The sequence below is a fragment of the Apium graveolens genome, chromosome 8 (assembly GCF_009905375.1).
Source record: "Apium graveolens cultivar Ventura chromosome 8, ASM990537v1, whole genome shotgun sequence".
Taxonomy (NCBI): Eukaryota; Viridiplantae; Streptophyta; class Magnoliopsida; order Apiales; family Apiaceae; genus Apium; species Apium graveolens.
In genome coordinates, this window is record NC_133654.1 from 83,692,754 (window position 1) to 83,704,659 (window position 11,906).

The following is an 11,906-nucleotide window of genomic DNA, read 5'->3' on the forward strand; positions in this document are numbered from 1 at the left end:
TTGCAAAGCATGTTTGCAAGCCAAACTCGTCAAGAAAGGTTCAACACGAGTAAGTCACTTTTTAATTGCAAACAAGGGGCGAGTGAACCAGTTGGCCCACATGTTCTGAAGATGATTGGTTACATTGAGTACCTTGAAACTTTGGGTTTCCCGATTGGTCCGGAAACTGGTATTGACCTAATCATGAATTCTTTGAACAACAAATTCACTCAGTTTGTTGTGAACTACAATATGAATGAATTTGACAAAACACCTACTGAATTGTTGCATATGTTGAGAACATATGAGACCAACATGAAGACAGCTGAACCTGCTCCCATACTGATGGTGGGAAATAAAGGTAAGGCCAAAGGGAAGGGAAAATGGAAGGGTAAGAAGAAGATTGGATCTGATTCTACAACCAAGCCAAAGTCAGGTCCCAAACAGGCTTTAAAGCCTAAAGGTGGTGTGGCCAAGGGTGAATGTCACTACTGTAAGAAAGATGGTCACTGGAAGAGAAACTGTCCAATTTACTTGGAGGATCTGAAGAAAAAGAAAGCAGTTCAGATTTCTGGATCAGGTATTTATGTTATAGAAGTCAATTTGTCTATTTCTACATCCTGGGTATTTGATACTGGATGTGCTTCTCACATTTGTATAAATGTGCAGGGCCTGCAGAGAAGTAGAACTCTGGCTAAGGGAGAAGTGGACCTAAGAGTAGGCAATGGAGCAAAAGTTGCTGCTTTAGCTGTAGGGACTTATTATTTATCTATGCCCTCTGGGCTTGTTTTAGAACTAGAAGACTGTTTTTACGTGCCTGCGATTCGCAGAAACATTATTTCTGTTTCTTGTTTGGACAAGAAAGGTTTTTCGTTTACAATAAAGAACAACAGTTGCTCTTTTGCTTTGAATGATTTAACCTATGGTGTTGCGCGTTTATTTAATGGTTTATATGTTCTTGATTTAGATAACCCTGTCTGTAATATAGAAAACAAACGACTTAAAATAAATGACTCAAATCAAACATACCTCTGGCATTGTCGTCTAGGCCACATAAATGAGAAACGCATATCCAAATTACATAAGGATGGATACTTGGATAAGTTTGATTTTGAATCATACCAAGAATGCGAATCTTGTTTGCTTGGTAAGATGACTAAAGCCCCTTTCACTGGTAAGGGTCAAAGGGCCACTAAACGTCTGGAGCTAATACATAGTGATGTATGTGGCCTAATGCGTGTAATGGCTAGAGGAGGCTACTACTACTTCATAACATTTACTGATGATTTCAGTAGATATGGATATGTATATCTTATGAAGAACAAATCCGATTCTTTTGAAAAATTTAAAGAATACAAGGTTGAAGTAGAGAAGCAAATTGGCGGAGATGCAAGTATTAAGATCTTACGATCCGATCGTGGGGGTGAATACTTAAGCACCGAATTTAGAAAGTATTTGAAAGAGTGTGGTATTGTATCGCAACTCACTCCGCCAGGAACACCTCAATGGAATGGAGTTTCAGAGAGGAGAAATCGCACCTTGTTGGACATGGTGCGATCGATGATGAGTCATGCAGATCTTCCAATTAGTTTCTGGGGTTACGCTCTAGAAACAGCGGCTTTCACACTTAACCGTGTTCCTACTAAGAAGGTTCAAAAGACTCCATATGAGATATGGAAAGAGAAACGGTCAGGCATGAACTTTATGAAAGTTTGGGGATGTAAGGCATTTGTGAAACGTCAAGAATCTGACAAGCTTGGACCTAAATCCGAAGAGTGCATTTTTGTAGGATACCCTAATGAAACAAAGGCGTATTATTTTTATAGTCCTTCTGAGCAGAAAGTGTTTATTGCTCGAGATGCTGTCTTCATGGAAAGAGATTTTGTTTCCAAAAGAAACAGTGGGAGAACTATAGATCTCGATCGAGAACCGCAAAATAGCATTGAACCTGAAGTGGAACAAGAGCAGAATAATGATAATGCTCAACAAACACAGGTTGTTCGTAGATCTGGTAGATTTCGCCATGAGCCAGAGAGATATGGATTTCTCATGACTCAGTGTGGTGATTTGATGCTCATAGATGAAGATGAGCCTCTCACATACCAAGATGCTATGAACAGTCCAGACTCTAAGAGATGGCTTGAAGCCATGAAATCCGAGATAGATTCCATGTACGAAAACCAAGTATGGACTTTGGTTGATCCACCTGAAGGGGTAAAACCCATAGGGTGCAAATGGGTTTTTAAGAAGAAAAAGGGCATGGATGGAAATGTTCAGACCTATAAAGCTAGGCTGGTTGCAAAAGGTTTCAAACAAATTCATGGTATTGACTATGATGAAACTTTCTCACCAGTGGCTATGGTCAAGTCTATAAGGATTTTACTTGCCATTGCAGCATTCCATGATTATGAAATCTGGCAAATGGATGTCAAAACAGCCTTCCTTAATGGAAGCCTTGAAGAGGATGTGTACATGACACAACCTGAGGGTTTTGTCGATCCAAGGAATGCTGGCAAGGTATGTAAATTGCGTCGATCCATTTATGGATTGAAGCAATCCTCTAGGAGATGGAATATCCGTTTTGATGAAATAGTCATAGAGTATGGCTTTGTTCAAAACGAAGATGAACCGTGTGTTTACAAGAAGGTTAATGGGAGCTATGTGGCATTCATAGTACTATATGTTGATGATATACTACTAATGGGGAATGACATACCTTCTCTAAAGGCTGTTAAGACGTGGTTAGGGAGCAATTTCTCCATTAAAGACTTAGGAGAGGCATCCTACATTCTAGGAATGAGGATCTATAGAGAAAGATCTAGAAGGATGATCGGTCTAAGTCAGAGCACATACATTGATAAGGTTTTGCATCGTTTTGGAATGCAAAATGCAAAAAGGGGATATGTCCCTGTGTCTCAAGGGATAACGATCTCTAAGGACCAATGTCCGAAATCATTGGATGAGAAGGACCACATGAATAAAGTTCCATATGCTTCAGCAATTGGATCTATCATGTATGCAATGGTATGTACTCGCCCAGATGTCTCGTATGCTTTGAGCATGACGAGCAGATACCAGTCTAATCCGGGTGAAGGTCACTGGACGGCAGTTAAGAATATTCTTAAGTACCTGAAAAGAACTAAAGATTCATTCTTGGTGTATGGAGGAGAAGAGAAACTCGTTGTAAAAGGTTACACCGATGCAAGTTTCCAAACAGACAGAGATGATACTGTATCACAGTCTGGTTTTGTGTTTTGTCTAAACGGAGGTGCTGTAAGCTGGAAGAGTTCAAAGCAAGAAACAGTAGCTGATTCTACAATGGAGGCTGAGTACATTGCAGCTTGTGAAGCAGCTAAGGAGGCCGTTTGGATTCGAAAGTTCATTTCTGTTTTGGGAGTGGTTCCATCGATCGCAGATCCCATTGATCTATACTGCGATAATAATGGAGCCATTGCACAGGCTAAAGAACCTAGATCACACTCCCGGGCTAAACATATACTCAGGAGATTTCACCTTATTCGAGAGATTAATGAAAGGGGTGATATACACATATGTAAAGTGCACACAAATGATAACATTGCAGACCCACTGACCAAAGGCTTGTCGCAGCAGAAGCACGATGGTCACACTAGTTCCATGGGTATTAGATATATGGGTGATTGGCTCTAGTGCAAGTGGGAGATTGTTAGTGTAGGTGCCCTAGAGGCAATACATTATTCTTTTATCTTTATGTCAGTTGATCATTCAATAAATGTATTTATTATGACCTTAATTACTGCGATATTTTGTTAGCATAATAAATGTCCTTAGAATCATGATACAAATTGTATAGTTTAAGTACATGACTTGAACTTGAGATTATATAATATATCATATTCTTAAAGGTCCCTAGTCGAGTATTATTATATAGGACAATAATAATACATAGATAGACTAGTATGTTGTTTGACAAGATAACCACATCTCATTGGTTATAAGTATGGGGATACTGAAGTCAATACATAGGTACATGTGAGAGTACATGGTACTGGACAGACCCACAGTGAGATTCTTCATGTTTAATAAAGTCATAAGAAAGACTCACAGTGATAATGGTGTAACGATCCTTTGACTTGAAATCATTATATTTCTATACGAGGATTAATATACTTTGACTACATTAAAAGTTACTTTTGATCGGGTGATGATAAAAGTGGACATCGGGTATATCATGAGTCGTATGAGAAATATGAATGATAGATAAAGGATTTAACCCTCCTATAATTAGGAGAGATATTATTGGCCTCTTGATTGAGTGAGATTATAAAAGCATGGCCATGCTCAAATAATGATTTGTTTCAATAATCTACTCATGCATCAAGTAAACCCAGATTAAATGTTGAAGAGGATGACTAAATACATGCCTCGAGTTTAATCTATAATATGTATGGTTAAAGGGATTATATTACACGGAAAAACATTAATCACGAAAGGTTTTATCTAATCACGATTTAATTATTGTTTAATTGGGTAACAATGATGTATTACTAGATACCGCTCATTGTTTATAATTTTATTAGAGAATAAAATTATTGCCAATTAAATAATAGCCTATAGGGTCGCACAAATAGAGCACTTAATGGAATAGTTAATTTAAATTATGGATTTAAATTAATTGATGATTATTTGAATTTTATTATAATTAAGTAAGACTTAATTGAGATAATATAAATTCGAATTAAAAGGAATGTTTTTGCCCATAATAATTAAGTATGACTTAGTTATTAATTAAATAATAGAAATTCGTTTTTATTATTTAATCCAATACCTACTAGGGTTGGGCTTTGCTATTATGGGCCTTTTTAATCAGTCATTATAAATAGATAATGAGAGGTTAAAGAGGCTTAAACGTTTTTAAGAAAACCCTAGCAGCAAAGAGAGGCAGAGGCAATTCAGATCGTCAAGAAGGAGGCTAGTACATCCATTCCGTAGTCAAGTTCGTGAGACGTTCTTGAAGGTGCTCGTGTGGATACCATAGAGGTGTTTCTCCGAGAGGTAGACACAAAGCGTGATAGCTAGGATCTCCGTTGAGTTCGTAAAAGTTAATCTCTTGAAAGGTATGATTCGTTATCTCCATAATCTGCCCATAATTATACATGGATCCTGTTTTTGGGTTTCGAATTTTTGTTTTATTTACGTTTATCCGCTGCGTTTTATGCCTTCGGAACCCAACACATTACTCGAAAAAGGAATGCCCATCTTAGTAAATACTCATACAAGTTCTGAGTTATGGACGTCAGAACTTAATCATCAGAACGTGTAACTTAGAACTTGTCCTCAGAATTTGTGCAATAAGGACACACTGACTGTTTATCGAAAATAACATAGACCACCACAGAAATTTTCATCATTCAGATGGAGTGATTAGTGTGTGCATTAAGCAAAAAAACAGACAAAGAGTAAAGTCTGATTCACTTCAGTACATCTGAGAAATAAGGCATAACTAAAATTTTGCTAAAGATCTGTCATTGTCCTGAAACCTACAGATTAATGAGTTCATGCTTGAGTCCACCTCAACTGTTTTGTGCTCATTTTATGCATCTTATGAAATTCTATTTTACAGTGGCTTCTCAGTGTAAGTGAGTCACGACTGTTTATCAGAATTTATGCTTTTATCAGAGTATTTCTCCAGTAATCATAGAGTGTGAAAAGTTACCAAGAAAATATTTTGCTTTTCTAATGCATATTTACTTAATACCAGCAATGCACTTGGGTCGTCCCTTCCACATTTTTACTCTAGATCTCAAAGGAGTACCTGATTTTATTCTTTAATCTTTTTGCTTTTTCTTTTGATAAGTGAGGTTTATCAGCACTTAGTACATTAAGCAGTTTTACTAGTATCAGAACTTAACAGAGGAGTAGCATTATTCTAATTTGTGACTTAGTAATAAGATATACAAAGTAAACTTAACTAAGCTCAAATATCAGAATATGCTAGTGTCATAAGATTTCCACTGAAATAATTACTTCTTCCATGGAATCATTTGTTTATTGAAGACTACTAGGTCAGTTATCTAGCACAGTTATCCTCATAGGATTGAATAATTACTGAAACAGACATATCACTTATCAGAGTTGAGAAATATATATCAGACAACAGTCAGTACTTAAAAATATTTAGCAATTAAGCACAGAATACACAATGAGATTATTCTGTAAATACTGAGCATAAAGTCTGATAACACAGAACAAGTCTAAGCAGATTTAGAGAAGGAACCTGAAACCATTCCAAGTTCATTTACCAATCTTGTAAAAGTAGCTTCACATAATGGTTTTGTGAAGATATCTGCCAACTGTTGATCTGTGGGAACAAAATGCAATTCCACTGTACCTTCATCCACATGTTCCCTGATGAAGTGGTACCTGATGCTGATGTGCTTTGTCATAGAGTGTTGAACTGGATTACCTGTCATAGCAATAGCACTTTGATTATCACAGTAAATAGGGATTTTGAAATATGTTAACCCATAATCCAGTAACTGATTCTTCATCCAAAGAATCTGTGCACAACAGCTTCCTGCAGCAATATACTCTGCTTCTGCAGTTGATGTGGAAATTGACTTTTATTTCTTGTTGTACCAAGAAACCAATCTGCCTCCAAGAAATTGGCAGCTTCCACTTGTGCTTTTCCTGTCAATTTTGCAACCTGCAAAATCTGCATCTGAGTAACCTATTAGTTTAAAATCTGATTCTCTAGGATACCATAATCCCAGAGCAGCTGTTCCTTTAAGATACTTAAAGATTCTTTTTACAGCTGTTAAGTGAGGTTCTCTTGGATCTGCTTGAAATCTTGCACAAAGACAGGTAGCATACATGATATCAGGTCTACTAGCAGTTAGATAGAGTAGAGAGCCAATCATACCTCTGTAGTCAGTAATATCTACTGATTTACCGGTATCCTTATCCAGTTTTGTTGCAGTGGCCATTGGAGTGGATGCACTTGAACAATCTTGCATTCCAAATTTCTTTAGCAAGTTTCTGGTGTACTTGGTTTGACAAATAAAAGTTCCTTCCTCATTCTACTTGACTTGAAGGCCCAGAAAATAGCTAAGTTCCCCCATCATACTCATCTGATATCTTGACTGCATTAGTTTGGCAAACTTCTTGCAAAGTTTGTCATTTGTAGATCCAAAAATGATATCATCAACATAAATCTGGACCAGAAGTAAGTCCTTTCCATGGTTGAGGTAGAACGGTGTTTTGTCTATTGTCCCTCTGTTGAATCCACTTTCCAGAAGAAACTGAGCTAAAGTCTCATACCATGCTCTAGGAGCTTGTTTAAGTCCATAAAGTGCTTTATCAAGCCTGTAGACATAATCTGGATGTTTGGTATCTACAAAACCTGGAGGTTGTTCAACATATACCTCTTCCTCCAATTCTCCATTGAGAAAAGCACTTTTCACATCCATTTGAAAGACAGTAAACTTTTTGTGAGCAGCATAAGCCAAAAATATCCTTATGGCTTCTAACCTAGCAACTGGTGCAAATGTTTCATCATAATCAATTCCCTCCTGTTGAGAATATCCTTTTGCAACCAGCCTTGCCTTATTCCTTGTAATTATGCCATCACTGTCAGTTTTGTTTCTGAATACCCACTTTGTACCAACAACAGATCTATTCTTTGGTCTTGGTACTAGGGTCCAGACTTTGTTTCTTTCAAATTCATTCAACTCTTCCTGCATTGATTGCACCCAATCAGCATCTTGAAGAGCTTCTTCTACTTTCTTTGGCTCAGTCTGAGAGAGAAAAGAATTGTATAGACACTCATTTGAAGTACCTGTTCTAGTTCTGACACCTGCATCAGGATTTCCAATTATCAAATCAGGTGTATGTGATTTTGTCCACTTCCTTGCAGATGGAATGTTTTCTCTAGAACTGGATGCTCCCCCATGATCCATGTTATCTTCATTTTCATTTTCTGATGCTCCCCCTGAAACTATGCTCTCTGAGTTGGATTCTTCAGTATTTAGATTTTCAGCACTATCAGAACTTGGCTTATCAGAACTTGACGAATCAGAACTTGAAGAGCCAGATGCATGTTCTGATGTTTCTTGAGATGTGGTAGGATCTTGAGTATGCTCCCCCTGCATAGGTGCATCTTCCTTTAACATAGTCACCACAGTTTCAATAACATCAGAGTTTAATCCGTCAGAGTTTGTAGTATCAGGACTTAGACTGTCAGGATTTTCAGTATCAGAATATGAGTCTTCATTTTCAAATCTCAGCTGATCATGGTCAACGAAATCTTTAAGACCAGTGATCTTCTTGTCATCAAAAGAGACATTGATAGATTCCATGACCACTTTTGTTCTCAAATTATAGACTCTGAAGGCTTTTGTGGAAAGTGGATATCCAACAAAGATTCCTTCATCAGCTTTTAGATCAAACTTTGATAGCTGTTCAGGATGAGTCTTGAGAACAAAACACTTGCATCCAAATACATGAAAATATTTCAGATTTGGCTTCTTTTTCTTCACCATCTCATATGGTGTTTTTCCATGCTTGTTAATGAGTGTTGCATTTTGAGTAAAATAAGCAGTCTGCACAGCTTCAGCCCAGAAATAGGTTGGAAGCTTTGCTTCTTCAAGCATTATACGTGCAGCTTCAATGAGAGTTCTATTCTTCCTTTCAACAACTCCATTTTGTTGTGGAGTTCCAGGAGCAGAAAATTCCTGCTTTATTTCATGGCTTTTGCAGAACTCTTCCATTATCAAATTCTTGAACTCAGTGCCATTATCACTCCTTAAAATTTTCACAGAATTTTTGACCATTTTATCCAGCTGTTTGACATGATCAATCAAGATAGATGCAGTTTCACTTTTTGTGTGCAAGAAATACACCCATGTGTATCTGGTGAACTCATCCACTATGACCAACGCATACTTCTTCTTTGCAATAGACATGACATTTACTGGACCAAATAGATCAACATGTATAAGATGATAAGGCTCAAGAATTGATGATTCAGTCTTGCTCTTAAATGAAGATTTTCTTTGTTTGGCTTTCTGACATGAATCACAAAGACCATCAGGAGCAAATACTGTTTTTGGCAATCCTCTCACAAGATCTTTCTTGACCAGTTCATTTATATTGTTGAAATTTAAATGAGAGAGTTTCTTATGCCAATTCCAGATTTCTTCAATTGATGCTTTACTTAACAGACAGATTGCAGAGCCATCAGTACTTGTTGAAATCTTAGCTTCATAAATGTTACCACGTCTATATCCTTTCAGAACAACTTTGCCTTTAGATTTACTCACAATTTCACAGTGTTCTTCAAAGAAATCAACATGATAACCTCTGTCATAGGTTTGACTTATACTCAGAAGGTTGTGTTTAAGTCCTGAGACCAGAGCTACTTCTTTAATGATGACATTCCCAAGATTGATATTGCCATATCCCAATGTTTTTCCAATATTGCCATCTCCATAAGAAACACTTGGGCCAGCTTTCTCCACAAAGTCTGATAGCAGGGCCTTATTTCCAGTCATATGACCTGAACATCCACTGTCCAGAACTAGAATATTTTTCCTGTTGCCCTGCAATCATAAAGACCACTAATTATTAGTTTTAAGGACCCAGACTTGCTTGGATCCTTTGGCCTTATTAAGTTTGTTAACATTTGCAGCGGATTTAGCATCAGAGTTTATGTTAACATTTTTCTTATCAGAATTTACATTATCAGACTTTGAATCAGAATTTATACTAGAAGGAACAATGGAAACTTTCTTCAAAGAAGGTTTTATTTGATAATAATCATAGTACAAACTATGATACTCCTTACAAGTATAAATGGAATGCCATAAACTACCACAATGAAAACAAGGATTTTGTGGTTTGTATCTAACTGACTGACTCTTAACTCCTGATTTTGAAGGTAAGGAGTTAATATTCTTATTTTTCCTGCAAAAAGAAGCCAGATGGTTAGAACTTCCACAGTTATGACATGTTTTCCTAGGAGCATCAGGAACAGGTTTATAATCATTGCTTTTATTCACACCTTCCTTTCCATTCCTATTTTTCCTAGGTGATTTTACCTTGTTTGCATTCTTAACATCTTTCAGCTTATGCTTAAGCTGCTTCTTTGTCATTAAGCCTATGTTTACTTCAGCTGTCTTTTCCTGTTTTAGTTTGTCAGAAGTTAATTCCTCTTTAACTTCTGATTTCTCATTATCAGACTTTACAGTTACAAACTTAACAGGTTTTAACTTTGGCTTTTGCTTAACAACAGGCTTAATTTCTTCAGTTCCTTTATCATTCTTATTTTCTCCATAACCTAAGCCCTCTTTCCAATTTTCACTACTTAGCAAATTTTGAGTTGTTCTGCCAGAGTTAGTCCAAGTCCTGATTATCTCTCTTTCCTTTTCTAACTCAGTTTTTAGAGATTCATTCATTTTTAGCACTTCATCCCTAACATAAAAAGCATCATCTCTATCCTTCTGAGTTTGATGGAATATAACTAACTCTTTTTCTAAGAAATCATTTCTTTTCTTAAAAACAAGATTTTCAGAAGTTAATCTTTCACATGTTAAGGTTTGATCTCTATAACTGACAAACATGGTTTTAAGATATCTTCTCAACTCATTAATATCATCAGTATGAAAAGCATAAGTAGTCTGAGGTACCTTTGTTTCAGCAGCTTCAGAACTGCTCTCAGCACTTTCTTTATCAGCATTTGCCATCAATGCATAGTTCTCCTCACTTTCAGAGTCTGAAGTGTCTGTCCAGCTTTTCTGCTTTGTGACAAGAGCCTTGCCTCTGTCACCCTTTACCTTCTTGCAGTCAGGAGATATGTGGCCTTTCTCACCACAGTTATAGCATTTAACATTGGTGTAATCTCCTCTGTCAGACTTTCCTCCTCTGCCTTCAGATCTTCTGAAATTCTTCTTATCAGAACTTATGCTTTTCCTGGAAAACTTCTTTCCCTTCCTGAACTTCCTGTATGCAATCTTTGTGATTCCTTTCACCATAAGAGCACACAGCTTCATCATCTCCTCATCAGCATCAGTCTCAGGCAAGCTTTCAGAATCTGAGTCATCATCACTCTCAGAACTTGATGACTCAGTATCAGACTTTATGAAAAGAGCTTTACCCTTGTCTTTCTTTGAGGAAGCTGCTTTGGGGAATTCTTCTTCAGCCTTAAGAGCAACTGTCCTTGACTTTCCTCCTTTCCTCTTGCTTCTTTGTTCCATCTCCAGCTCGTGTGTCTTGAACATTCCATAGATTTCGTCAAGAGTTGTTTCATCAAGATTGTAGTTGTCTCTTATTGTCGTTGCCTTCAAATCCCAGCATTCAGGAAGAGCTAACAGGAACTTAAGGTTTGAATCTTCAAGATCATACTCTTTATCAACCAATGACAAATCATTCAAAAGTTTGACAAATCTATCATATAAATCATTCAATGACTCATTAGTCTTTGAGTCAAAGTGTTCATACTCTTGAGTGAGTATTGTCTTCCTGTTCTTCTTAATTGTGTCAGTTCCCTGACATCTTGTTTCCAGAGCATCCCATATCTCTTTAGCAGTCTTGCAGTTGATTACCCTGTTTGACATTACATTATCAATGGCACTATGCAGTAAGTGTCATACCTTAGCATCCTTAGCAATTGATGCTATATCCTCAGCAGTATAATCACTCTTCTCCTTTGGTACGGTCATTTCTGCTTCACCTGCAACTGCAACAGCGAGTTTGGTTGGTTTGTGAGGACCTTCCTTGATTCTATCAAGGTATTCTGGATCTGTTGCTTCCAGGAACATGGTCATCCTTACCTTCCATATGTGATATTCAGATGGTCTCAGTATGGGGACTCTGATGGTCTCATACCGACTCTGAATTTGTGTCTTCGGTGGTTCCTCAGTTTTAGTAGGCTTAGTTGGAGTTTCTGTGTC